At 39.9% G+C, this 25,044-nt stretch overlaps 1 long non-coding RNA gene across 1 annotated transcript; it reads left to right on the top strand.

Annotated features, from left to right (window-relative positions):
• The first annotated feature begins 3,875 nt into the window (after window positions 1-3,875).
• LOC307003552 lies at window positions 3,876-24,497 on the top strand. The gene is made up of 4 exons (XR_013798745.1): window positions 3,876-4,012; window positions 4,461-4,610; window positions 11,017-11,078; window positions 24,392-24,497. It is a non-coding gene; the product is annotated as an uncharacterized lncRNA (long non-coding RNA).
• Window positions 24,498-25,044: the final 547 nt, after the last annotated feature.

Here is a 25,044-nt window from a genome sequence, read left to right as displayed (position 1 = left end):
TGAAGGACACCCGTGTCAGACAGGATTCTAATGGGCTCACACCTGCCCACTGTAACTCAAAGAAAAAACAGGGACTTGTGTTTTCTGTCTGTTATTATCATTCTGAAAATGAATGTCATGATTTTTTTATGACTCATTATTTTCCTGGCCCAGGAAGAGGGCTGATATTGATTGCAATGCAGAATTCATAAAGAGGCAGACTCCGGCTTTTGTTCCTCCACTGTTTCCCTAGTCATGAAGTGTCCGGTCGGTCTTCCAAAGGAGAGCACGGTGCAATTTTTTTTTCTCTGTTGTATCTGTTGTGTCAAGTGCTGTGGAAAGAATAGATCTTTCCCCTTTCAAACTAGTACCTCCTAAGGAATTCATTTATCTTGGTAAGGCCTTGTGTGCAAAGTGACATGGAAACTGAGGCGCTTTTGTGGCGGGAGGATTAATGGGACAAACGGAGCAATAAAAACGTCCACACACTCAGAATCCCACTCAAACGCCGAACGCCTTATGTTCAGAACGTCCTGTGTTCAGCATAGGATGTGGTTCAGTTAAGGTTGAAACATTCATTTAGCAGTTTAGCTGGGACGTATATTATAATATATTCAAATATCATGTACAGTATATAATATTAATATATGTAAAACAAAATTATAAATGGCTAATTTTAGTCAAAGAAAACTGACAAAAACTCCCCACAAAAAATATATATTTCATATTGTTAATACACTAATGCAACTTTAGACACGAAGATTTCCAAACATGGCAAACTTATGTTTCTTGAAGTTTTCCTTAAAAATTATGCCTGAAAATCATGATATACTTTTTGATTTAGATTTTTTATATTTTCAGTAGCTTCTTACAAATACTTAGAAGTAAAATGTATTAATGACAATCACAAAAAAAAAACATTTTTGTACATAATATACATAATTAGTCTAACTATTTAATGTTTACAATTGCCACGCAGCATTGAAATGTATCATATTAATGTACTGTAGATTTCGGTTTATGTGCAGTTCTGCGTATACGTACTGTCATCAGACATGACTCATCCAGTCCAGATTTTAAAGTAGAACCAATCCAATTTATTAAAAAAAATTAAATAATGCACACCAAAGTTATGCAATGACCTTAAATGAAGCCCTACACATTTATGAAGGGGAAAATTGTGCTTCGAGCAGATGTAGTTAGCTGGTGGCCATTTAGCAGAATCTTTATATTTTAAGTGACTTACAGTGCACTAATTGCATGGACCGTCCCAGCGGGTCGACCTGAGGTTAAGTGCCCTGCTCAGGGGCACAACGGTGATACAGCAAAGATTATGATCTCAGTAACTCTCCTTTCTACTTCAGGCTGAACTCTAGCGGCGTAGATCTTTAACCAATAGGCTAACGCCACCTCAGAACAATAAACAAGACAATTAACAATTTACCACATGGAGAACAGCTCATATTTATTCATTAAAGACTGGATTATCACAGCGGTAGCCCAATAAACGTTGCACGCTGCGTTCGGCATCAGGGTAAACTGTGCATCGAACCTTTGTTTGAAAGCAAGCAGGGCTTATAATTTTTCTACTGAGGTGACATATCCAAATAAAGGAACCAAAGCATGAAGAGTGACATTTTCTTTTTCCCCCTTTTTTTTTTTTTTTTTTTTTTTTTTTTTTTTTTTTAAGATCTCATGACAAATGGTAACCTGACACTACAGAATTACCGAAGTGTGTCTGAGAACTAATGAGAAAAATTTCCCAAGGGAATCTTTATCTATTGCTCCTTGGAGTGCACCTTGGGGACCTGCTCACCCGCTACTCTGTCTGTCACTCCACCCCCTAACACACACACACACACACACACACACACGCACGCCACAACTCGCACTTGACACCCTGCTTCCTTTACACTGTCGGGGAGTGAAGCCATTTCACTTTGCACCTTGCAATTAAAATCCGAGAGAGAGAGCGAGGAAGAGAGAGATACTCTTACTGTTGTACGAAGCGCACATACTTGCCACGTTCCCCACCCCTGAAATATGTGGCATACACATGTACGCAGAACGTGTCAAGATTGTGGAGTTGAGAGCAATGACAGGTATGGAATTAATTAACAAAAGAAATCACACAATTCCCCTTTAGCAGGAGCATTTTCTATCAGCTTTTTACATTACGCCTGTATGATTGCACGAGGTATTGCTGTGCTATTTACAGATGTCTCTTACAGTTTTAGCTCCCGGTTTGTTGAAGTAGGTGTTGGTGAAATTGTTTAGTGTTTCTCTCTCAAGTGCACCTTTAAAAACTGTGCGATGTTGGTACTGTAGTACGGTGATGTTGTCTAATTGAAATACTCTTTTGGAGTAAAAAAAAAAATCATATATACTGTGAAATAACCATCTAGTCCCACCATCATTTGAATTCATGCGATGTTGATTCCCCTCATGTTCACACTGTTTGAAAACCTAATAGTGTCCAAATATGTAAATATGTCATTTAAATCATCATAAAAAAAAAAAATAAATAAAAAATCCTTTTTTTGGTCCCCATGAGGAACATAAGTGATGTTTTTTGAAATTGTAAAAATGCAGAAAGTTTTCTGTGATGGATAGTTTAGGGGTAGGGTTAGTGTAAGGGGAGGGAATATATAGTTTGTACAGTATAAAAATAATTATTTTCTTTGGAAAGTCCCTATAAAACATGAAAACGCAACGTGTGTGTGTGTGTGTGTGTGTGTGTAAGAGCATTTCTAATCTGTGGCGTTACTATACTGACCTCTACAGAAAGTGTATTTGTCTGTGTGTGTGTCGTGATGTGACCCTCTTACATTTTCTGGTAAATAAAGCGAGGTCTCGGGCTGCAGAGGCGTGTGTAATAGCTTCTTGTGGTGTCTCACAGTAATGTTTGAACACAGCACCACAAACAGACCCAGACAGAGGAAGCTGTAGTATAAAACATTAGAATGGCTGAGAACAAACATACACACATGGCCAATGCCACTACACCCGGGTCAAAAGTCAGAGCCATGTAAACAGGGCGCTTGATGAGTTTTTCATAACCGTTCAATTTTTCATTGAGCAACAAATTGGAATTTCATGCGTTACATATGTGGCCTCTTCCAGACATATTAAATATGAATTATGAGCATCTCAAGCACAAAAAAAAGAAAGTAAATGAAAGCATCTTTGTGCCAAGCCATGTTGGTATGTGTGAAGACATTAATAGCTATTAAATGTAGAATGTGCTATTTGTCACACTAGGGCTTTTGAGTTGCATATCAGTTTCTCAGAGTTTAGATTGTCAGATTTTATTTTCTGCCATACCTACATGACCTAATGAATTAACTTGGCTAAAAAAAATACATTAATACTTACCAAACATTGTATCCTAATCTTAGTGTACTTAAAATCAGTTCCTCAATGATATTTTGTTATTACACAGCTCTATTTCTGTAATTTTATACAGTCCTGGACAGTCATTCTTTCTGTTGGATACATCAATACACTGGTAGGTGGCGACAAGTGACTTTCCTAATGTGTAAGTCATTAAATCATTCACAAAAACACTGATTCATTCAGGAATGAAACAAGTGGTTGTCTATAGTCGTCCCGATTCAGAGGCTGCAACTATGACCGAGTGCCAATAACTTTTTTACTAGATTTTTTTTAAGTTATAGTAATCGATCTGAAAACAAAACAGGGTTCACTGTTATGCCTGTCTACATAAGTTGGTCCATTTTTGTCATCTATTCAATCACATGTCAACATTTGAACCACTTTAAAGTTTTTGTTGATGTTAACTTTTGTATCGTTAGATATTTGAGTAAGTTGAAACCTAATACTTGCATATAAATGTGTAATCTGCTATTTTCTCTCCAATTTCGGCTAGGCTAGGCTACAAAGAATCCACGTTCTATCCTTTGTGACCCAGGAAAGGGATTTGTGGGACGCATTCGAAGGAGCCTTCGAATTGGGACTGCCTTTGTCACATCGCTGTGAACAGTCCGGCCTTCGAAGGACGCAGCTTGTATGAGTGAGTCACTGAATCATTCACTCAACAGATTACCGGTAGTTAAAAAAAATTATAATTCAGGAACAATCAAATGTTAGTCATTGAATCGTTCACTCAACCGATTTGTTCAGTGTTGCTCAGAGACAAACAACAATGGATCTGTTTTAAGTAATTTCTTGTCTAAAACATAAGTTGCTCAATATTAACTGCTTGTTTATTGAACTGTTGTTACACTCACAATCATGTTATTGGTACGAATATCAGCATGTATATAATTACCTGCAGCCTATGTTTTATTTTTAATAAACAGTAATAAAATTGTAAAATCTCCCAGTCAGGTTTTTATGCATGTATATTTTTGTTTATGTATTCTTACCTATAGTGTATCTATCCATTGAAAATGAAAATCTTAAATAAGATATTTAAAAAAAAAAAAAATCTTTTAATAATCTCAATTGTTTTTCCTTAGACAGAAATGAATCAGATGGGAATGGAATGGACAGTTTTGCTTGAATCTCCTGCTTCTCGGATGTTTCTTCTGAGGAAATCTCCCTCACAGCTGTCACTTTCAGAGTTTAAGAAGAGACTGTGCTCATATTTCTAAAGTCTGCAACCAAAGGTCAGTGATTTCAATATGAATATTTTCCATCAGATTTGTTTAAAGCCAATTTATAGTTTTATGCTTTTCCAGCCCATCATTTGGCCTGGAAACATCTGAAGTTGAAACATCTGGAAACATCTGAAGTTGACATTTGAATGAAGATTTCTATGAAAGTGTAACCTCTAAACCAGAGGTGTAAAGTCCAGGGGTCAGACAGTAAAAGTCCTTCCATATGTTTATTTCTGTACTGATTTCACTAATTAGTTCTGTCTCCTGGCTGAAAAACTGCTAATTAGCTAATCCAGGTGATTGGAACAAAATACTGAGGAGGACTTTTACTTTTTGAACCTGGACTTTACACCTCTGCTCTAAACAATACAATTTTCTTCTGGGTAAAGAAGAACAATTAAAATACAAAACTTATAATTTTGAACATTACTGGTTTGTCTTCATCAAAAATGTTCTTTGCCACCATTTAAATCACCTGTGAACCCCTTTTCATGATCTAATTTTTAATGGATATACTTCGGTTTCACTTGGAAATGTCAGATTACAGAAGTAAAATTTCATATTGTCTTCAAATGACTTGTTTTTTTTTCAACAATACTTGAACTCGGTCCACTCCATACATTTCACATTTAATTATGCGTCTCTGCGCACCCTACTACGGGTCTGGGATACACTTGTTTAGCTTCAAACACCTGCAATCAATACGAATGTCATCAAAAATGTATGAGAACACTATTTTCTGTTTATGGATTTATTTATTTATTTTAATCCCGATCATAAGCAACTCTATCTCTCATTCTCTCACCCTCTCGCACCTCAGGGGTTTTATAGATTGAGGACAGCGGTCTTTGAGATGATTGACAGCTGATTTGCTCAGTGATGATGACGTGCACGTGTCCAAGGAAAACAGACATGATGGAAAATTTGAACAGGGGCCGGTTCTAATTTCAGCTCGGAGTAATTATGATAAATGACGAGCGGGGGGCAATCAGGGGGCCATGCACTTCTCCTAGTCACCTTCAAAACGCGTGTTTGCTCAACAGAGGAATCACTGCACATCCCAATTAACCCATCGACTGACAGGAGGATGACAATATTACAGCTGCCGCCGCCTCCTGTTGTTATGGTAAACCTTTGATTCGTTTGCTTTGATTTTATTTCCAAACTTATGAAGTGTTGCACGGATTTCCGAGCCCCTCTGTTGACAACAATGCAACTTCAATAATTTTCAACGAGGTGATTGTGTCGAGCTACGGCTGTCTCGACTTAATTTCAATTACGTCTTTGAAGAGACTGGTATGTTGTTTCCTCTGGACCCAATTAAAGCTGTTTTTAACCTGTGAAAAAGACTTCACGAATAACCAAAAAAAAGCAGATCTTCACCTACAGGGCTATAAAAAATGCATCTGCTGGTACTCGCGGGTGTATCTGGCGTCAAATTTGATTTTGGATTCGATTTGGGGGGGGTTTCTGCTGTTTTTGCAGTTCCCCCGTGGTCAGTCACTTCAGTTCTTCATTGAATTGGATTTAGATTTTACACGAAACCTAAAATGAGTCTTGATTTAGTGACTGTCCCACCCCATTTTTCAGGAAGTTAACATGTAGATTGGTGATTACTTCTCCAGTTCACTTCTGGATCTTCCATCCCACCATCATCCGCCCCTCTCTCTGTTCTCCGTGAGCGGTAGGGTCGGCAAACCGAAGTCTCGCTCCACCTACTGTGGCCTGTGTTGTGTGTGTGTCTCATTACCTCTCTGCACATCTGCCAAAACGCGCACGTCTGTAGGCCTCTCCTGCGCGTCAGCTGCGTTTACCATGGCTTTGAACACCTGGCCCTGCATGTTTTATTGATTGCTTTGTTGGTTAATGCTGGATTCCCCTACAATGTCCAGAGATGGGCTTATGTATTAGGAATGCGGCACGCAATAGGTCAGGCAGGATGAAAGGAGATCCGAGATGGGGCTTTTTTTTATGTTACCCTGAAGAACTGGAGGCTGGATCCTTCATCAGATAACTACATTTATGAGCTGTTTTCACGGCTGTCTGTGTTGGTATCAAGTTTTATTATCAGACTTTTTTTTTTTTACTTTTTGTAGTCAACCTCAAAGTATTACTCACCTCTACTGGGTGTAGTCTAACAAAATATAATTTTGTCATGTATTTTTCATTGTTTTCCATTGTCAGAAAAAAATAACATTGAAATAAGGTTAGGTTGTACTACTAGATAAGGTTGTGGTATCCCTAAAGGTGCTTCGGAAGCTCTGGATTGTGTCGCCACATGACAAATAATGTGGCATTGCGGATATCATGCGGTTTCATGTGTTGATGCCGGTTTAGCATTAGCGAAGTACCCAAAATCCTCCTTTACAGGATTAGGTCACTCAAGAATGACAATTGTCATAATTTAATCTCCCTTATGCTGTTCAAAACACATTTTATATTGTTTCATCTGTGGAAGTTAATGCTGCTCTTTTCCATATAATGAAAACATATTGTGACCAGGAGCTGCACTACAAATGACAAAAAAACACCATAAGAAATGTATTATTTATTATCCATATTTCAGGGCTTCTAAAGCAGTGGTTCCCAACCCTTTTGACTCCAAGGCCCCATTTGTAAACAATAATATTTCAAGATAGAAAGTCATGTGGGTTTGCAACAACATGGTTTTTGGTTTCTCAAGTGTTTTCTGAGTACTTGCCTGTCCTTTGTGCCTCAGTATTAGTTGTGCATTTGCATTAGCTTTCAACAGTTATGGTTCCACATGACATATAGAAACAACCTAAAGTCCCTCGAATGCTGTTAATTACATCACTGATTCGCCCAAGAGAAAGCAAGACAGCACACTGGCCAAAAACAGTCAGAAAATGTCACATTAATTAGAGGAAGAAGGAGAGCGGGAAAGAATGTATCACTGTGAAGTCATTAATTACATGCTTAGTTTAACCTCTTGACTCGGTTTCTATTTGTTCTAGAGGGGGTAAGACAGAAACATGCAGATGTGTCAGGACCTGCATTAACGCTCCATATTTTAGAGCCTCCGCATGCTGCAAACAGTCATCAGATGAAGGGACGCGGTGCCTTGTTGTCAGACAGTCGCTCCACGCAGACTTTTTGTTAGCGCGTGCAGCGGCTCATCTCCCTGTGGTACGGCTGTTTTGTTCATTCTCGAAATGCCTTGACTTGCATTTCTCATTGTTTCCCAGCTCTCTCACCACGACTTTTGTTTGCTTAAATGCTTGTAATTGTTATGACAATGTTTAAGAAAGGGATCAGCACATAGCAGATGGTCGTCGTGACTGTTGGCACTTATACATGTTGGAATATAACAATGGCTACTATTTATTTGAATGAAAAGGCTCGCAGCGCCGCCCGCACGTCAGATTTGAGGCCGTTCTGCTGATACGAGCGTTACTTTTCAGTCCGAGATGAATAATCTCCCCTCATGTAGACTAAACACTAAATTAAAAAGCTCTTTTTGATCTATCTCTTTCGCTGTAATAAGACGATGGTGGAAGTGCGCACCGGTGACTTTGAGAGATAAAACGTGGCGGCGGTAGCCGAGGCTTGGGATAAGGGGAAATACATTTTGCGCATATGTAACGGGGCTTGATTAACAGCCTTCCCAAGCAAAAAGCTAATTATTTTATTGAGTCAGGAGACGGAATCTCACCCGGGGGATTTGGCATTAGCTTTGGAATAGAGAAGAACTGTGTCTTTTCCCCCGCCTCTCGGACGACCAGCAGTCTGACAGAGGGATGAGCCCCAGGTATGGGTGGTCTCAGCACATGTGTATCAATAAGGAGCTTACCGGAAGAACTGCAAAAAGGAGGGAGTACAATACTGGAGCAATTTGATTCTAAGCCCCTTAGGTCAATCCGTTGAACCCTTTTTTCCCCCACAAGGGCTTTTTTTTATCAGGACTCTTCCCATTTTTGTTATAACTCAAGTTCTGAGTTGGCGAGAATAATGTTTGCTGTCTTTCAGCTAGTCCTTGATTCATCTATAGCACGGTTTTCAGGAACGCAGCAACGTTTTCTCTCTGGACTGTGCTAAAAAAAAAAGTACCATACATTTACGTGCCCGAACAATCCATATCTGAAGTGGTGGCACTCCGACAACAAATCGCCCTCTGCGCGGGTCGGTGTCTCCAAATGCTAAGGTTAGAATTTAATTGTGACGCAAGGGGGAGAACGTGGCGGTTATGGACAAAATAGCAATGTACATGTCACAGGACGTGTTGCGAATAGTTCACTTAATACCACTGTATACACAGCGGACAGAGAGCGGCCACCTTTGCTCCCCGCTCTGCAAATCCCTGAATAAGAATGTGACATAAATTCTGCACATATAAAATTAGTAAATGCCACTGTAGCCATAGTTAAATATCACACAATTCCCCAAGGAGGCCCCTTGCAAGATACCTTGCCCTATTTTGCAATAAAAAAGAAGGGGGGGAAAGAAATGGATGACAAAAAAAAGAAAGGGGGGGGGGGTTGTAGGCAAAGAAAAGACGGCGGCGAAGAAGTGGCGTTGGCTACAGCTGTGCATAGTTACAATCGAGAGAGAGAGAAGGGTTACGGTCCAGGCTCAGCCAGAGTGGCTTTTGCATTTAGCGAGACCTCCCCTCCTGCCGACTCATATTGAAACTATCAAATAAAACGCGGCATCGAGAAGGCTTTCTCATATGGCTCATTAGGGGTTAAGTGCGGCCTAATCTTTTCTCTAATAAAGTTACTTTGAAGTGAGGAAAGTAGGCGGTACGGGGGCTGTTGAACATTTTGTAAATGAGCTCAGCTAAAAGCCGTGTGTGTGTGTGTGTGTGTGTGTGTGCGTGCGTGTGTGCGTGCGTGTGTGCGTGCGTGCGTGCGTGCGTGCGTGCGTGCGTGCGTGCGTGTGCGCTTCTCAATGCAATCTGTCACTTTAGAGCACGTTTTATAAATGTACTCTCCTGTGAAGTCTCAGATGTGTCTCCGTCCTCTCCGGTTAGGGTTTCCTCAGCTTCGCTTTGCATGATGGGAGATTTTCCTTTTCTGTTCCGCCGCCTGTTGCTGCGCTGGCGCGGTGCCATGTGCGCAGGGGGAAGCCCCTCATTAATTTAGCCACAGATTGCTGTTAGCTCCTCGCGCTCTGGTGAGAGGTGTTTACAACAGTTTAGCGGCAAACTGTCACAGACTGAAGCCTTAATGTAGAACACAGTCACACTGCCTGGACGGGGCTTGTTTGTTTTTTTGCGTATGTTGGCATTTTCTGTTAATAGGCAACATTGGGCCGTCGCCAGCAGCTCTGGCAGAACGCAACAGGTCCTCTGTGAATGCCTGCAGGGTGCCAAGCGCTGTATCTAACACGTTGCAATATGGTTGTGATTCCAATGTAAATGTATTCTACTACAGTGAGAGGGCGTGCGTGCAAGCATGTGTGTGAGCCGGTGGGTGTATGTGTGTGTGTGTGTGTGTGTGCACACTCCACGGTGTGTTTTCTATCCATCCCACATTTTTTTAATCCTCCCGCTCCAATAGGATTGGAGGGGGGTGAGATTCTTTTCTTCGAACAGATCATGTTAAATTACCCAAAGCCATTTAGCATCCAGCACAGAAATGGCATTTTTAACATATGGAACTCTTTATTTAATGTTTTCCTTGTTGATATACAGAATCTATAACAAATGTTAATGATTCGCAGCTGCTGGAGGGATGTCAGATGTTTGGTCGAGGCTGGAATGATGAAGAGGTGCCTCGTTCTTGCAATAATGCACATTTACTGCTGATTGGACACTTGGGTCAATTGACTCAATACTCACAGGGACAATAAAAGATAAATCGAGAACGATTTTCAAGATGTGCAGCCACATACTATAAATGTCAATCAGTACGCACTTTTTTTTTGTCTTTATTTAACTGGTTTTACTATTTAATATAATTTTGCATGCAAACTTTCTTGAACTTACATGCATACTTTTGTGGATTTTTATCTCAAATATATACTTTTCCCATATGAAGTTGACTCTATAAAAAAAGCAAGAGCCTTGAAAAGTGTAAGTGAAATCAGAGATGCGAGTACATATGCAGGGATACTATTTGACCCTCTTTGCATTTATGTATGTATAACCTGGAGAAATGTATGTTTCTTATTCACCACCTCTGTGATTGCCATGTTCGCCCCAACTCCGGACCATCACAGGCCTAGTTAACACACCATGCCGTGTTTCAGCCTGTCATCAAATTGACTTGATGTAGCATAGCATGGCAGCGAGAATGTTGATTTTCTGAAACCCCAGGCCTTGATTATACCTAGCCGACTGTGACCAAAGCAAATCATAACAATAATCGCACATTTGGCGGCCTCCAGGGGGGCCCATATATGAATGTGCTGTCAGTAATGTAATAACGGATGTATGGAACTTTGTTTCCAACAGCAGATCTGCTGTGATGGTTATGGACAGATGACTCAATCCCCACGGTGGTACCAGCTCTCTAGGTAAGTTAACATCTTGGAAAATGAGGACAGACAGTTCTGACTTCTGAAACTTTTATAAATTAATATGAATGCAATATTTCGATACTAATGTTAATATTTTTAATATCCATTCACTGTGTTTTTCGAGTCTAATTGAGTCTTGTCGAGTATTGAATCTGGAATATTCCTTTAAGAGAGGCATTTTAAAGTCTATCAGAAGACTAGGAATAAAGGAAGGAACCACAAGGTGAATTTAACTGGGAATTGTCCTTTAAGCATTAGCTGTTTTCAACTCATTTTACCTGTATAATGTAATGGATTTCTAAATATAACATAAAGAAAAATGCACAATACGACTAGTAGAGGGTTTTAAGGAAGTAAAATAGGTTCACTTTTGAATTCATGTTGACTTTAAGGCCTGTCAGAAGACTAGTGCAAAGCTTTTCAAACAGTGGAGCCACATACTTGAATCTAGCCAAGCTGTTGTTGTAACAGCAAACAAGTCATGCTATAAGGAAAATACCCAATTCATTACTGCATATCTCTCTTCTGACATAACATGACACAGAAACAGTGCAAAGAGCCTCCCTTTAGTCTGAAGTGTTTTTGTTATTTGATTTGAATGACAGTCTTTGGCGCTATAATGAGAGCTTATTGGTTTAAGGTTTTGGCCCTTTGGAAACCCAGCTTGGCTTTGAGGGGGAGGTGAATCTTTTTGCTAGATTTGGCTTCAGTCCTTTGTAAAGCTGTGTGTTGTTGTTTTTTTTTCACCCTTTAGCAAAATGGCTTTATTGCATTTTTGAGCAACCAGCATAAAGCTCAAGGCTGTCAGCGACTATCCCGCTATTACCTGAACGTGTTTGTTTGACAGCCTCTATCGATAAAGATAATCTTTGATCAAACAGTGCGTATTGAACTACACGCAACTCCAAACCGATGCCTAGATAAACAACGCGCTCAATCACTGCGCTGTCAGACGAGTGTCCTCCGCTAGCTTAACCATCCGGGCCTGTTTTCCTGGCAGCTTCAGAAGAGCTTTTTTCCTCTTCTAAGGCATCGTGGAATGATCCATTCTGACAGCGCTGGAGAATAGCATGTTTGGAGTCCACAATGGGCTTGTCACGTCTTTGTGTATTCAGATATTTACTTTGTGTTCATCTCATTTGGGCCCGTGGCACTGAATTCTCTTTCATACCGAGATAAATGTCAGAACGCAATGTTATTTTTTTCCCCAGCTTGTTGTGCTAAATAAATATTTAGGCTCGGGTGTCACTACTACGTTGTTTTTTTCTCGCCTTTATGCATATCTGTTTATCACCCTGCTGAGATAAGAAGCGACCGGGGAGATCGTTTGAATAATACAACAAATTAGCAAACACAACAAGTGCTTTCTATCCTTTGGCAAGCGGTGGCAAATTAAATATCTATTATTTACAGTTACATCTTGTTGCCAGAAGAGAAACAGTTTGTTTACTAAACATGCAGATGCCGAGATGAAAGCGTCGCAGTTGCATAATTCATGCACCACATGTTTGCGCGTGTAAGTCAGGCATCCTAAACTCTTCCCCATGCATAAAAAATACACCACTGTAACGCAGCAAAGCTCCCAGTATTGTTATCATTTATTCAGTCACAGTGGCATTAATATTGCACGCGCGCCTCTGCCCTCCCGGTCTGTTTTTCCGAGTTACCGGGGCGTCGTTCGGGAAACCCGTTGCGGCAGCGGCGAGGCCGACCTGGGTTCTGCTCTCCACCGAAAGCGAATCCTTATTATAATGACACCTAGATTAGCCCAGGTGAGACAGCCCACCGCCCTTCGGGGCATCTCGGCACGCCGTTTAATCCAAATGCCAATTTGGCGTGGGTTTGTTTGGCGCGAGGGAGGGTTGCATGGAGAGGGGAAGGCGCTCCTCCCAGCTTGGTGCGTCTCTAATTGGAGTGCAGGGAGCGGGTGGAACTGCCTGGCGTCAGTCAGTGTTTAGGATGCCCGGGGGCAGCGCTCTCCTGTGGGTATCAAAGTGCTCTAATTAAATGCAGGGTTCATAACGTGGCCCTCTGCATTACGGGCCGGGAGAAAGCGAGAGCGGCCGGCTGCCTCCTTGCCTTTGACTAGCCTCTGCTAATTACCTATTGTCCAATTGACTTCCCATTCCACTTCATACTAAACAATGAAACCTCGCTCTCGTCAGGCCGACCCCCATCTTGCTGTTTTTATTTTTTCCTCTTATTATTCTTCTTCTTGTTCCTCACCTTGTCTTAGTCTGGCCGGCCTAATTAATCTTATGGAGATCTCCCTCCGTCAGGTTCCTGCGCGCCTGGCCTCCTGTTTATAATTTGATTTGGAATGATAAAAGTATGTGTGGCTATAAAAGACGAGTGTCATTTTCCCGAGTGCTGGGACGTGCCGGGGCTATCAATCTTCCCAACGTGCCCGGCAAACTGATTTCCCAGAAAATTAACTTCAATTAATATCACAAATCCCCTTGGCGTGGCCGTGGAGGCAGGCGTCGCTTTGAAGGAGAACCTTCAAAGATGTCTCACAATGGCGTTTCGCTCGCATCCACACATGCCCTTTTGTTTCCCATAGCATAGGAAATATTTGCTGCATCTACACAAATATTCCCACATCAACATGAAAAATTGATTACGCTTGCAGAGCAGAATGCTAAACCGGAGATCGTGTTAAAATAAGTCATTCAGGACGTTTGTTTTTTTCAAGCAACTAACAGCTTTGTACTTTAAATGGAGAGTGCTGGGGTTTATTTCTTTTCTGGTCAAAATGGGAATTTTTTGGTGTAGCCCTTCCAGTGTAGGAATTTAGACTGGCAACAAGCCCTCGTTCTTCATTTCTATCCAAAACATCTTTTACATTTTTTATTTAAAGTGTGCATTTCATTTTATCATCATGCATTTCCTGGGAATTGAACCCATGACCTTGGTGTTGCTAGCGCATGCTGCCACTGTTTGAGCAACAGGAACACTAAAACATACTGAAGCGGTGTTTGTGCATCTTAAACCAGCCTAAGCTGGTTTGCTGGCCTAATCTGGTTTTAGTTGGTCTTTGCTGGTCTGCTGGCTGGTTTTAAACAGGTTTGGGTGCTTATCAGCTGGTCAGGCTGAGAGACCAGCTTAAATTAGGCCTTAAACTTAAACTAGTTGAGACCTTCAAACTATCTTGGCTGGTTTAAAGCAGGGTTTTTTGGTAAATATATTAAATGAGAAAAAATCTAAGGTAGAATTGTTTTGTTTTTTACTCATTTGCAACTGACTGGATTGGGGAAAGTCTGGATTGATCTCTACATCTGATTTTTTGGGGGGAAATCGATCAAAGGTTTTTTTTTACCACATGTAACAATTAATAATTTACTGGGAACGTGTATTATGTAGGGCCATTTTTTATGTCATGTTAACTATATTTGAGTCTCACAAATCAAATTTCACTTGTTAGGACTGTTTATGTGTGGTTTTGTAGTGTTGTATCTGCCGTCTCCCAGCGCTAGCTGTGTAGCATCTGTGGGTCGCTCGGCTGTTTAGCAGCCAGCCCTCTTCTTCTGACTGCACTCAAGAAATCACACTACTAAAGCAGTTGGTGTCAACAACCAGCAAAACCACAGGCTACAGCGAGGAGACACACAAATACAAATAAAATCTGTATGCTGTGGCGGGCGTTTGAAGGGTCCATTAGAGGGGCCGTTGGAGGCAGTGATGGAGGGAGATGAGTGTCAGACCCCCCGCTGCACTGCGCTGGAGTCCTGCCAGCTGTTTACTGCATCCTGGAGCCGCTGCTTGTTACTGTCTGACACAGTCAAGATCAAATATCTTTCTCTATCTCAGCTTAAAGTGGAGCCTTTCCTCCCAACAAAGCGGCTTCTGCTGACTCGCAGGACCTGTGAACGGCCCGAGTGGGACAAAATAGCACAGGCATTATTCTTTAAATATGTTTTTTTGTTTTTTTTTGCATCAAATCTTTCTTAAAAACCATATGAAATTGGACTTGTGTCTGTTAGTCCATGACTAATGCTCGATATCTGAAAGAATCTCTTTCTCGGACCTTTACCTTGACTGTTCCCTGCTGGTGGAATGATCTGCCAGTTTGTAGCCATTTTCAAGAAACTGCTGAAGATTATATATATGAATAATTATGCAAAAGAAAATAAGTATGAAAATAATATAGCATGAGAAATTATGAAGACCAATAATTGTTTTTTATATTGTCATTGTGCTGTAGGCAAAATAAAAAATATATTAAAGACATTTATTTTGAATTGAACTCTTTTTTTTTTTTTCTCTCTTTTTCAGTTTACAATAAATCTTTTTTTTTTACTGTAAAATGTTCTTGCTATTAATATCACCTTCAAATCATAACTGACATTATTGTTTTTTCATGGAATATTGCCCTATTTATTATGAATAATTGATTTATTAACTCTTTCCCCACCAGTGTTTTTTGTAAAAAGTTGCCAGCCACCGCCAGTGTTTTTGACAATTTTCACAAAAATGTAATTGCCCCTAGAATTTATTGTTTTATGAATATTTGAACATGCATTCTATCAAAAGAAATAACTTTTCTATTCTTGTGACAACCTGTCAGTCACATGAAATCGACCAATAGCAAACCACAACCATCCAATCAACAACCTAATGGACAAAATCTTCTCCCACCCTACATTTTCTCTTGTTTGAGAAGCCGTTTCACTCGGATATACATTAACATAAGGAAGAAAAGTCTATCACAACTTTATACTAATCACTGCCATTAGAGTAATTAATTCTCTTAATTTTTTATTTATTTGCATTTTTAAATCCAATTATTCAATGTTCTGCATGTCATTATTCAGTTAATTTCACTCAGTTTTATTTTATACTTAATTTTTTTATAAAAGTACTTGTCTCATCCCAATATCCTGTTTCAACAGGAAATACGTCATCACAGGAAAGTAACTTGTGCTTGTCAAGCTATTTTATAGGGTTTTTAAAGAGAAATGCTGCATCCTCACTTCTCTGGTCTTGTTAGGTTTCCCGATGAATTTAAAACTCTTTTATGCCATATTTTCCCAGCAGCTACTATTGAAAAGGCCTTTACGTTGAGCCTGGGTTCGCTCCACAGGTGCTGGGTTACTCCAACTTACCTTCCATCAATAATGCAAGATGACAGTTTCATATAGTCTGACAACAAAATAATGCCTTTATTGAGATGTCTTGAGATGCGTCAGAACCTATCGCACACCTGCTGCTCAGTCAGGAGGAATTCTGAGCGTGTGTGTGAATGAGTGTGAGAGCGAGTGGGCTCCATGTAAAGCCAATGTTTCCTGCCTCTCTACCCTGCCTGAGGCACTGCCTCCATTGGGATGGTTTATATGCAATAGTAGGCTTCTGCTTATTGATCAGTGCTAATGTCTCAATGATCTCACACTCATGAGTCAGTTCTCTCTCTCAGTCGGGGGAAACTGCAACCCCAGCTGCTGCCTTCATGTTTCAGACTGATTTACAACTGCTCATTAATTAGCCACCATTCTAATGAAGAGACAAATCTTGTCTGCTCCTGTCTAGTGCCTGCTGAAAATAACCGCTTAGTCCCGCCGAAAGTGCTTTGCTGGTTTTTAGCTAGCCACCCAGCTTTTTTTTTTTTTTTTTTAACAGGGTGTGCTGACTGACAGAGTCCAAAATGAGAGACAGATCTCATTGAGAGACAGAGAGACAGATCTCAAATGAGAGAATCTAATGAATGATTCAATGACAAATACATTTTTTAACATTCATTTGTTGCCATTGATGACGATGCAGAACAACAGAGCGTAGACGCCAAAGCTGTTGTGGATCCACTTACCGCTTATTTGCATCCAAGTTTGTGCAGATAATTTGTTAAAAAACGTGTGCATTTGTGCATATATATAAGCGTGATTTTGTTCAGTGCAGTCAGTGGAGAATGTGCAATCCTGTACGGACGCCTTGCTGTCGGCAAAAGAGTTTTTTAATATACGTCAGCATGGCATCAGAGAAAGTTAGTGCGCTCTCTGACACGTCTAACTGGCATCTCGCGGTGATCACCGGGGATCGGTTCTGTCGGCTCGTTTTTGATCTCAGTCCATGACGTTTTTATGACTTTGTAGAATGACTACTCTCATTCTGGAAAGCTTTTGATTGGACAAAAATCTGTGTAGTGCAGGATGAGTCATCAATGTTTTTTTAGATAAAGAGTGTACACTTTGAGTGTGTGCTAAAGATAAGTGTAGTCAAATTTTAGGAGTATTTGTGCATATAGATTTGCATCAAAGCTAACGGACTAAAATCCACAAAACTCAAACTTAGATTTTATGGTGTTTTCCAACGCAGTGCCTCATCATTCCCTGGTCTTTATTACCCAAACGTCTTTACAAACCCAAAGCTTCACTGGTTCATGTGCGTTTGTGCATCATTCTGTCTTATTTAAAGATGAGGTCGTAATTCATCTGAGCTTGTAAAGTCTCCAGCCTCTGTGTTTGTGCTGGAGTTATTCTCTCAGCCCCTTTTGTTTCCACGTGCCTTTAAATCTCCCCTGGAGTGGACCTAAACTGGAAACAGTAAATTAAAGAACAATGCTGAGGTACTGACCCTTTAGATCTCTCTCTTTATCTTTCGCTCTCTTTCTGTCAGCTGGTGTGTTTGATTATGGAGAAAGCGAGCAGACTCTCCCTCGTTTGTTTTCATTAGGGTGATTGCCTCAACGTCTGAGCGACCTTCAGCTTTCCTCTCATTCCAAAAGAAACCTACACACACACACACACACACTGTCTGTCTGTGACTAATGGCATGTGTGTACAGATTCAGTGTTAGGGTCAGCACTGGAGCATGATGGGTTTGGTGTAATGAGGGAGGGTTTGACTGACACGGTCGCAGAGTTTCTTTTCTTATTTCCACTTCTGACTCTCTTGAGCTGGACCCCTTTATCTGGGGCTTTGCCATTAGATGCCGCAGTGTTTCTGGGGTGTTTTAAAAGGTTGTGGTGATTTCAGTTTGCGCCAATGATTTTGTAAGTATGCTTGGTTGGCTGTGACAATATCTTGTTTCTGATTGGCTGACGGTTTTTTTGGTTGTTGTTCCACACTGCTGTGTCCTGCAGCTCAGTTATGATGCAATGTGATCTGAAAAGCTGTAGTTGAGATAAAATCCCATGTGTAACACCCACACAGTTATGAAGGACTCTAGTCTAGTCTCTAATTAAATTACTCTTTAATGTCTGTACCAGGACTGGAGCTATATGCGAGTATTAATATAATTATTACACGGTGTTCTGAAATACTTGATTCTGATTGGTCAATCACAACCTTCTGCTTCAAACTTCTGCAGTTAATTTTTATTTATTTATTTGTGCTCATAAATGTGTTTTCTCAAATCGATGTAGCACCAAAGCAGGTTATGTTCTTCTTTTCTGATATAGTTTCTCAGGTGTGCTGCTGAAGATGATTAATATTAATTAGTGGCAGTAGAAAGCAGGATGCTGTGGGTGGTGTTGTGTTGTGTGATTGAAGGCCTTTGTTCTGTGGAGAAGCCCATGAACTCTCCTGAGTCGGACACCCACGCAATACAAAAAAAAGAGAGAGAGAGAGAGAGAGAGAGAGAGAGAGAGAGAGAGCGAAAGAAAAATCTGTTCTATTCGATCTACTGTGTTCCTTGACAAAGGTGGTGAAGTATATCATAGTTTTATTGGATAAACCTCATAAAAAGTCACACAGCTGTACACACACACACACGCACATTACACATGTAATCATTTTTAACAAAAACTAAAGCTTAATTAATACCAGAATTAAAAATATCTTAATGATCCTCAAAAATAGGCTTTATCTTTTAGCTATTTCTATTTCTTTCTTTTGATTTTGGGATGAGCTATGCTTTGACATCACTTTTAATGCTTTTTGACGGTTTTGAACCTAATAAACACATACTGTAAGATCACATAATACACAATTGCTGCCAGTGGTTGACAAGTTACAGTGAGCAAAGTTAGACAAATTATATTGTGTCAGTGTAACTTGTATCCAGACAACAGACTTTCACGCTTTCCCGTGTCTGTATTTGTGCCTCATGTTTATGTGTGCCATGGAAACAAAATTGCGGCTAAGTGTGGTCGCGTGTTAAGTTTAATGCTGTTTTTAGCACGTTTTGCAACACTAAAGCAAGCGCACACAGCTATGTCCATTGTGAACGCCTTTTATTAACCAGGAAATATTTGGTACTATAATTTAAGACGCTAATTTAGACAGCCGAGAGGGGCAGTGAATTAGTCGTGGGACTGAATTCGAAGACACAGGCGTTCATTGTGCACGTTGCGCAAGCCCTAGGCTGCAACTTGATGAGTTTATAACTGTCAGCAAAATTGAAATTATTATCAGGTTACGTCAGTTAGCAACATTTCTCTTGGCCATACCGAGAGTGTAATTAACTTTTTAGACCTCTCCGTTCGAGCCAAGTTTCTCAAAGCAGGTGTGCCAATTGAAACAAGCGCAGAGCCACCTTTTCTCGCCTTCGTGTCTGTCTCACTCTTTTCTGCTCTCTCCAGCTTTGTGTTCATGTTGAAGAACACCCGCTCTGGAGGCCCTTGTTACCGATATGAGCGCCTTTCACTTTTCAGCCATCAACGCAAAAGCCTTTCCTTGCTTTGTAACAATTTAGCGTTCCCAGGAGACCTCCTTGTGTTTCGAGCGAGCTTCAGTCGCGCTGGCACTCTGGAATCGCTTAACGCAGCAAATTTCTCATCACCAAAGAACTGTGCTGAACTGAGAGGAAATAAAATCCAGGGCATTTTTCAGTAAATTCATCCTGACACACTCATCTGGTAGTATATTCAAAAAGTAGTTGTGTTATTGACTCACAATTGTTATTTTATTCTTTGGCAGTGAAAGTTTGACAGTCCTCACACAATGGGTGTTCTGAGGTAGTTTTCTGTTACTGATCACCAAACTTGAGCACATTATAAAGCACCATTTGGGCTACAGTCTTCGGTGATACATCAGCTTGTTGAGAAGAGGTGTGCTGTTCCTTTTTATTTGCAAACAAACACATGATACTCTGTTTGGTGAAAATTCATATAGACCGATATTAAAGGGGGATCTAGAGACCAGGATATCATAGAGACTTCTGAGATAGAGATCTCTTTTCACTTGGGCCGGTTCATAGCCATTCAGATCATCCTAGCAATGCCCTAGTAACCATTCAAAGCACTCTTGTAACTAAATTTAATTTAATTTTCATTTATAGGGTTAACGGTATATACAGATATCACAAAAATTATCTAAAATAATATCTTTAAAATGTATATTACCATATAAAAGTTTGGTGTCAATCAGATTTTTACTTATTAAAGAAAAAAAATATTTCATCAAGTATGCATTACATTGCTCAAAAGTGACCGCATATTCATTAAAGAATCACAATTTGCACACAGATATTAAGCAGCACAACTGTTTTAACACTGAGAAAAATAAGAAATTAATAAGAAAAAGCTTGAGGCTGTCAATACTGGATGCTACAAAGCAACCTTTGGAAATCTATTTGTTCTTCGTGTCAAAAGTAATTTCAAAAGTGATTTCTGAAAGATCATGTGACACTGAAGACTGCTGGAGTAACGATGTTGAAAATTGAGCTTCGCCATCACAGAAATATGTATTTAAAAATGTATTTTAAAAAATGATTGTAATAATATTTCACAATATTACTGTCTTTACTGTATTTAGGATCAGATAAAGGCAGCCTTCCTTTTGAACAGTAGTAATCATATAATGAGAACGTTTAATAACTCAATAGTCAATAGACCGTAGTCAGGTTAGACGGCATATTGAATTTAACACGAGTGAAAACGAGCCTGTGAGGGATAGACTTAGTCTTTACTTTGGCACGCACTATATTAAGGTCCTAGATGATGTATTTTTCACAACTTTTAAAACTGTTTCTTGGGAGTTTTTTTTCGACTAAAAGTAAGTATCTACCCTGACTAAGGTCTAAATAATGAAATGCAACGGTTTGTTTCTAAAGTGTCTCAGACAGTCAGCTGAAGTGTACTGTAGTTGAGTAAGTGGAAAGCGGCCCCTTTAGTGCAGGTGTGCATCTCTCCGTTCACATTCCAGGGGCCCTCCATCACTAATGAAGGATGATGCCTGGATCTCTGTTTATTTACTAGATTCCAAACCAGATCGGGCCAATTTAAAGCCCCCCCCCCCTCCCCTCTCTCTCTCTCTCTCTCTCTCTCTCTCTCTCTCTCTCTCTCTCTCATCCATTGCATTTAATGGTTGTCAGATGTGGCAGTGTTAGTGGGGCTCGAGATGTATTTGTTTGCTCTGGCTGATTTCCTCAGACTAAACTGGTATCTGTCCTCTCCAGTTGGTTTATATCAAAACATGAGTGACTGTGGCGGCTCCACCTGGTAAAACAAGATGGGAGCCGTACTGACAGGAGTGTAACATCTTTCTTAACATACGAGCAGTTTACTGAGCGAAGCCACCTGACCTACGCTTGTTATTTTACTGCTAAATCCTGCAATGTGGATGGGAGATAAGGAACGTGTGAAAATAACATTTCTGTGTTTCTCTGCAAGAGCAGGCCAGACTGAATTATGGGACACGAACACTACATGCCACACTCTATATTTAGTTTAGCGGGTTGTTGCGGGAGAAGGAACATATTGGCTTGATTTGAAGTAAAACACTTTTCTGATTAAACCGTTTGGTCTGAGAGGTCCAGTTTCCAAACACTGTTGGGCATTAGATCAAAAAAGTCCAAAAAAAGTGTTGGGTTTACATCTTCTGAAGCTGTTTAAGGTATCTCAGTTATGGCGTGCTGTCTGTGGCAAACCTCAAGTTTCTTTTGCAGTTATGAAGTTTTTATGCACAGGTCATCGGCTGTCTACTTGAATTATCTGTTTTCTGTGTGCTCCATGCTGGATTGTAATGAGTTCAGCGAACACATATCTGTTTTTGGAGTGATGTAGTTTACGCTTCTCTGTTGCGGATCCACAGGTGTGTCGTGTCAGCCCAGCTCAAGTCCACCCCTGCTGGCCTGGAGAGGCACTGCGGCCTCGTTTTTCTCCGCTGGTCGTCGATCTCCAAATTAAATTGATTAGCGGGTGAAGGGGCTGTTCTCCGGAGAACCACACGTTTCTTTTGCCGTTATGAAGTTTTTATGCGCTGGTCATCGGCTGTCTACTTGAATTGAGTTGCTGCTATCTGTGCGATAGACCAATTCCAACTACCTTTCATGTAGTTTGTAACTGTTTGTGAATGTAAAAGGACTGACAAGTTTTAAAGATCGAAGTGCATAAATGGGAGTTATTGTCTCCCGAAAGAAAGACGTGATTCTGAACTTCCTGAAACCAGTTGTCAGTAATCGTCGTCGTCTTACTGCACAAAACCTACGTAGGTTTGTCACAAACTTCCCTAATGCCAGCCATTGGCCGCCTACGAACAGCGTCTACTTTCCCCCGCCCTCAAACACTGTAGTTACAGCTGAGACTGGAGGAGTTTTGTTTGTGTTGTCGATATGTCGAGAAGACGCATGTTTCTTTGCATGCACTTCCAAAGGATTAGGACTCTGACTTTACTGTTTGTATCACTGTGTATCAAGCACTGAGGAAGCCTCCAGATCTACTGTAAAATTCAGATATGGTAACAGGCGATTCGTTTCTGACACGTGCTGTAAGTGGTAGACCAATCACAACAGACTGGGCGTCTGACCAATCAGAGCAGAGTAGACCAATCACAACAGCCTGGGACATCTGACCAATCAGAGCAGAGCAGGCTCTTGGAAATGCAGGGTTTAAGGATACTGAATCCTTGATCGAGTAGTTTCAGACACTGAGAAAAGAGCTGACGCAGCAATGTATATTATGAGAAAATTAAAGTGTTTTTGATGCATGTAAACCTATTGTAGGAGACCTCCACAATTAAATTAGGTTGCTTTAAAATAGCATAATAGGGGCACTTTAAAAATGTTCGACAAATAAAGTGTCCAAATACTTGTCTTAATTTTGAACGGTATGTTTTTATTTTATTATTTAATACCTGAAAAAATTCTCTTTTTTGTCTAACGTGTGCCATATTTCTGTAAAATTACTCTGGGTTTGATATTTTGTAAAATAATTCAATGATATTCAGACATTTTTAGGTGTGCCTTACGTCTTCGAATAGTTATTTGAGCCGCAGTATGTGCTGCACATTAAATCAATTTGAAATGCTTCTCCTCAAGTTACAGATCAGAAAGAAATGAAGACGTGCCAATCTGCTTGGATTTCTTTATTCACCATAGTCATCTCGTTCATTCCTGTTTTTTTAATAACTATCCTATCTGACTATGATCAATTCCGAGAGTTTCTCTGGTCTGGAGTTCAGATATCCATCATTCAGTTGTTTTACACTGCCAGGACTGATCCAGGTTACAGTGCCGAGTGAGAGTCTCATTTATACAAACTCAAATTCAGAACAGCCATTTAAAGATAAGCTATTGTCAGAAAGTTTGAAGTAAAAATACAAGTTCTGAACCGGGGGTTTTCACAGCGATGCCACAGAGGAACTATTTTTGGTTCACTAAAGAACCTTCCAGTGAACCGTTCTTTAAAAAACTTTTAATAATCTTAAGAACCTTTTTCCACTGTAAAGAACCTTTTGTGGAATGAAAAGGTTCCATGCATTTTAAAGGTTCTTCATGGAATGCCAATAAAGAACCTTTATTTTTAAGAGTGATGTTGTTCTCTTAAATAAGTTCTGAGGTGGTACCACGGTACAGTGAAAGCAATACAATAATACTGAATTATGTACTATGGTATCTGGGTAGATTTTCGAGAAGTTGACAGTGGAACATGCGAGACTCCTTCCAAAGGCATATTAAACATAGCATTCTGCTAATTATTTTATAATTATGACTCATGCAACTTTATTACCTCGAATTAATCAAGAAACTACATGGAATATTTGTACTTTTTTTTCAAATTCATTCGTCACACAGCAGGACCATTTAAAATGGACCATTTAGTAAAGGCAAAAAGATTAGGGAAATTTAAAATAAATGGTGACCATGAAGTTACAGCATTCTTATACATTTAATAACTCAAATCTCGAAGTTCATAAAAAAGATTGAAGTACAAACATCCAAAAATGATGACATTACCATGGTACATGTTTAAAAAAACATGGTATTTTTTGTCATTTTTTACCAAAACTATAAATTAATTCAGTTAAAATACAATAAGTAGTAAAAAAAAAGTAGTAGCTACAGAAGAGTTTGAGAAATCAGTAGAAAAACAATGATATTTAATTCAAATCCTCTTTTTTTCCTGACATGTGTTTTTATGTGTTTGACGTCTGCAGGCTCTTCCGCTGTACAGGAAGCTGGCGGTGTGCAGATTTCCATCATCACGTCCCGATCGTGTCACATGCTCAGCCTCTTCATGGGGAACGGTGGAAACGGGTCAGGGCGAGAGGTGAGGCCACGCTGAAGTGTGTTTATTTGTGAGAAGTCGCAGTGTCAGGTGTATGAGGGAACAAACAGGCCTTTGTTGTGCGGTGAAAGGGTCACGCTGTTTTTAAGAGCTCACTGTTATCACCTCCACACTGAAGGCTGAAGGAGGAATTACGACTCTCTCACACGATCTTTTTTTCTCTCTTTTCTTTCTCTCCGGCGAGCAGTCTGCCATTTTTGGAGTGTATGTAGATAATAGACGTTGATATATTATGTGAATCTTTTTAGCGTAGTCTGTAGTCCTTTTTGTTTAATATTTTTACTACCTTTTTTTTTGTTTTATATACAATATGCGGTTCTACTTTAAATGAACTGTCTTTACCTACTACAGTATATACTAACATATCAATTAATAATTTTATACAATACATTTATTGTGTACATACATGCTTTTACAATGTACTTATATTTAAAAATACCTGCATGGAATAATTCATTTCTGTAATTACACTGATGAAACTTAAACCAAACCAGCAAACCTCTGACCTCACCCGTATCCCAA

The sequence above is a fragment of the Phoxinus phoxinus genome (genome assembly GCF_949152265.1).
Source record: "Phoxinus phoxinus genome assembly, chromosome: 9".
In the NCBI taxonomy this organism is placed as follows: domain Eukaryota; kingdom Metazoa; phylum Chordata; class Actinopteri; order Cypriniformes; family Leuciscidae; genus Phoxinus; species Phoxinus phoxinus.
This window is presented reverse-complemented; position numbering and strand designations above follow the sequence as displayed.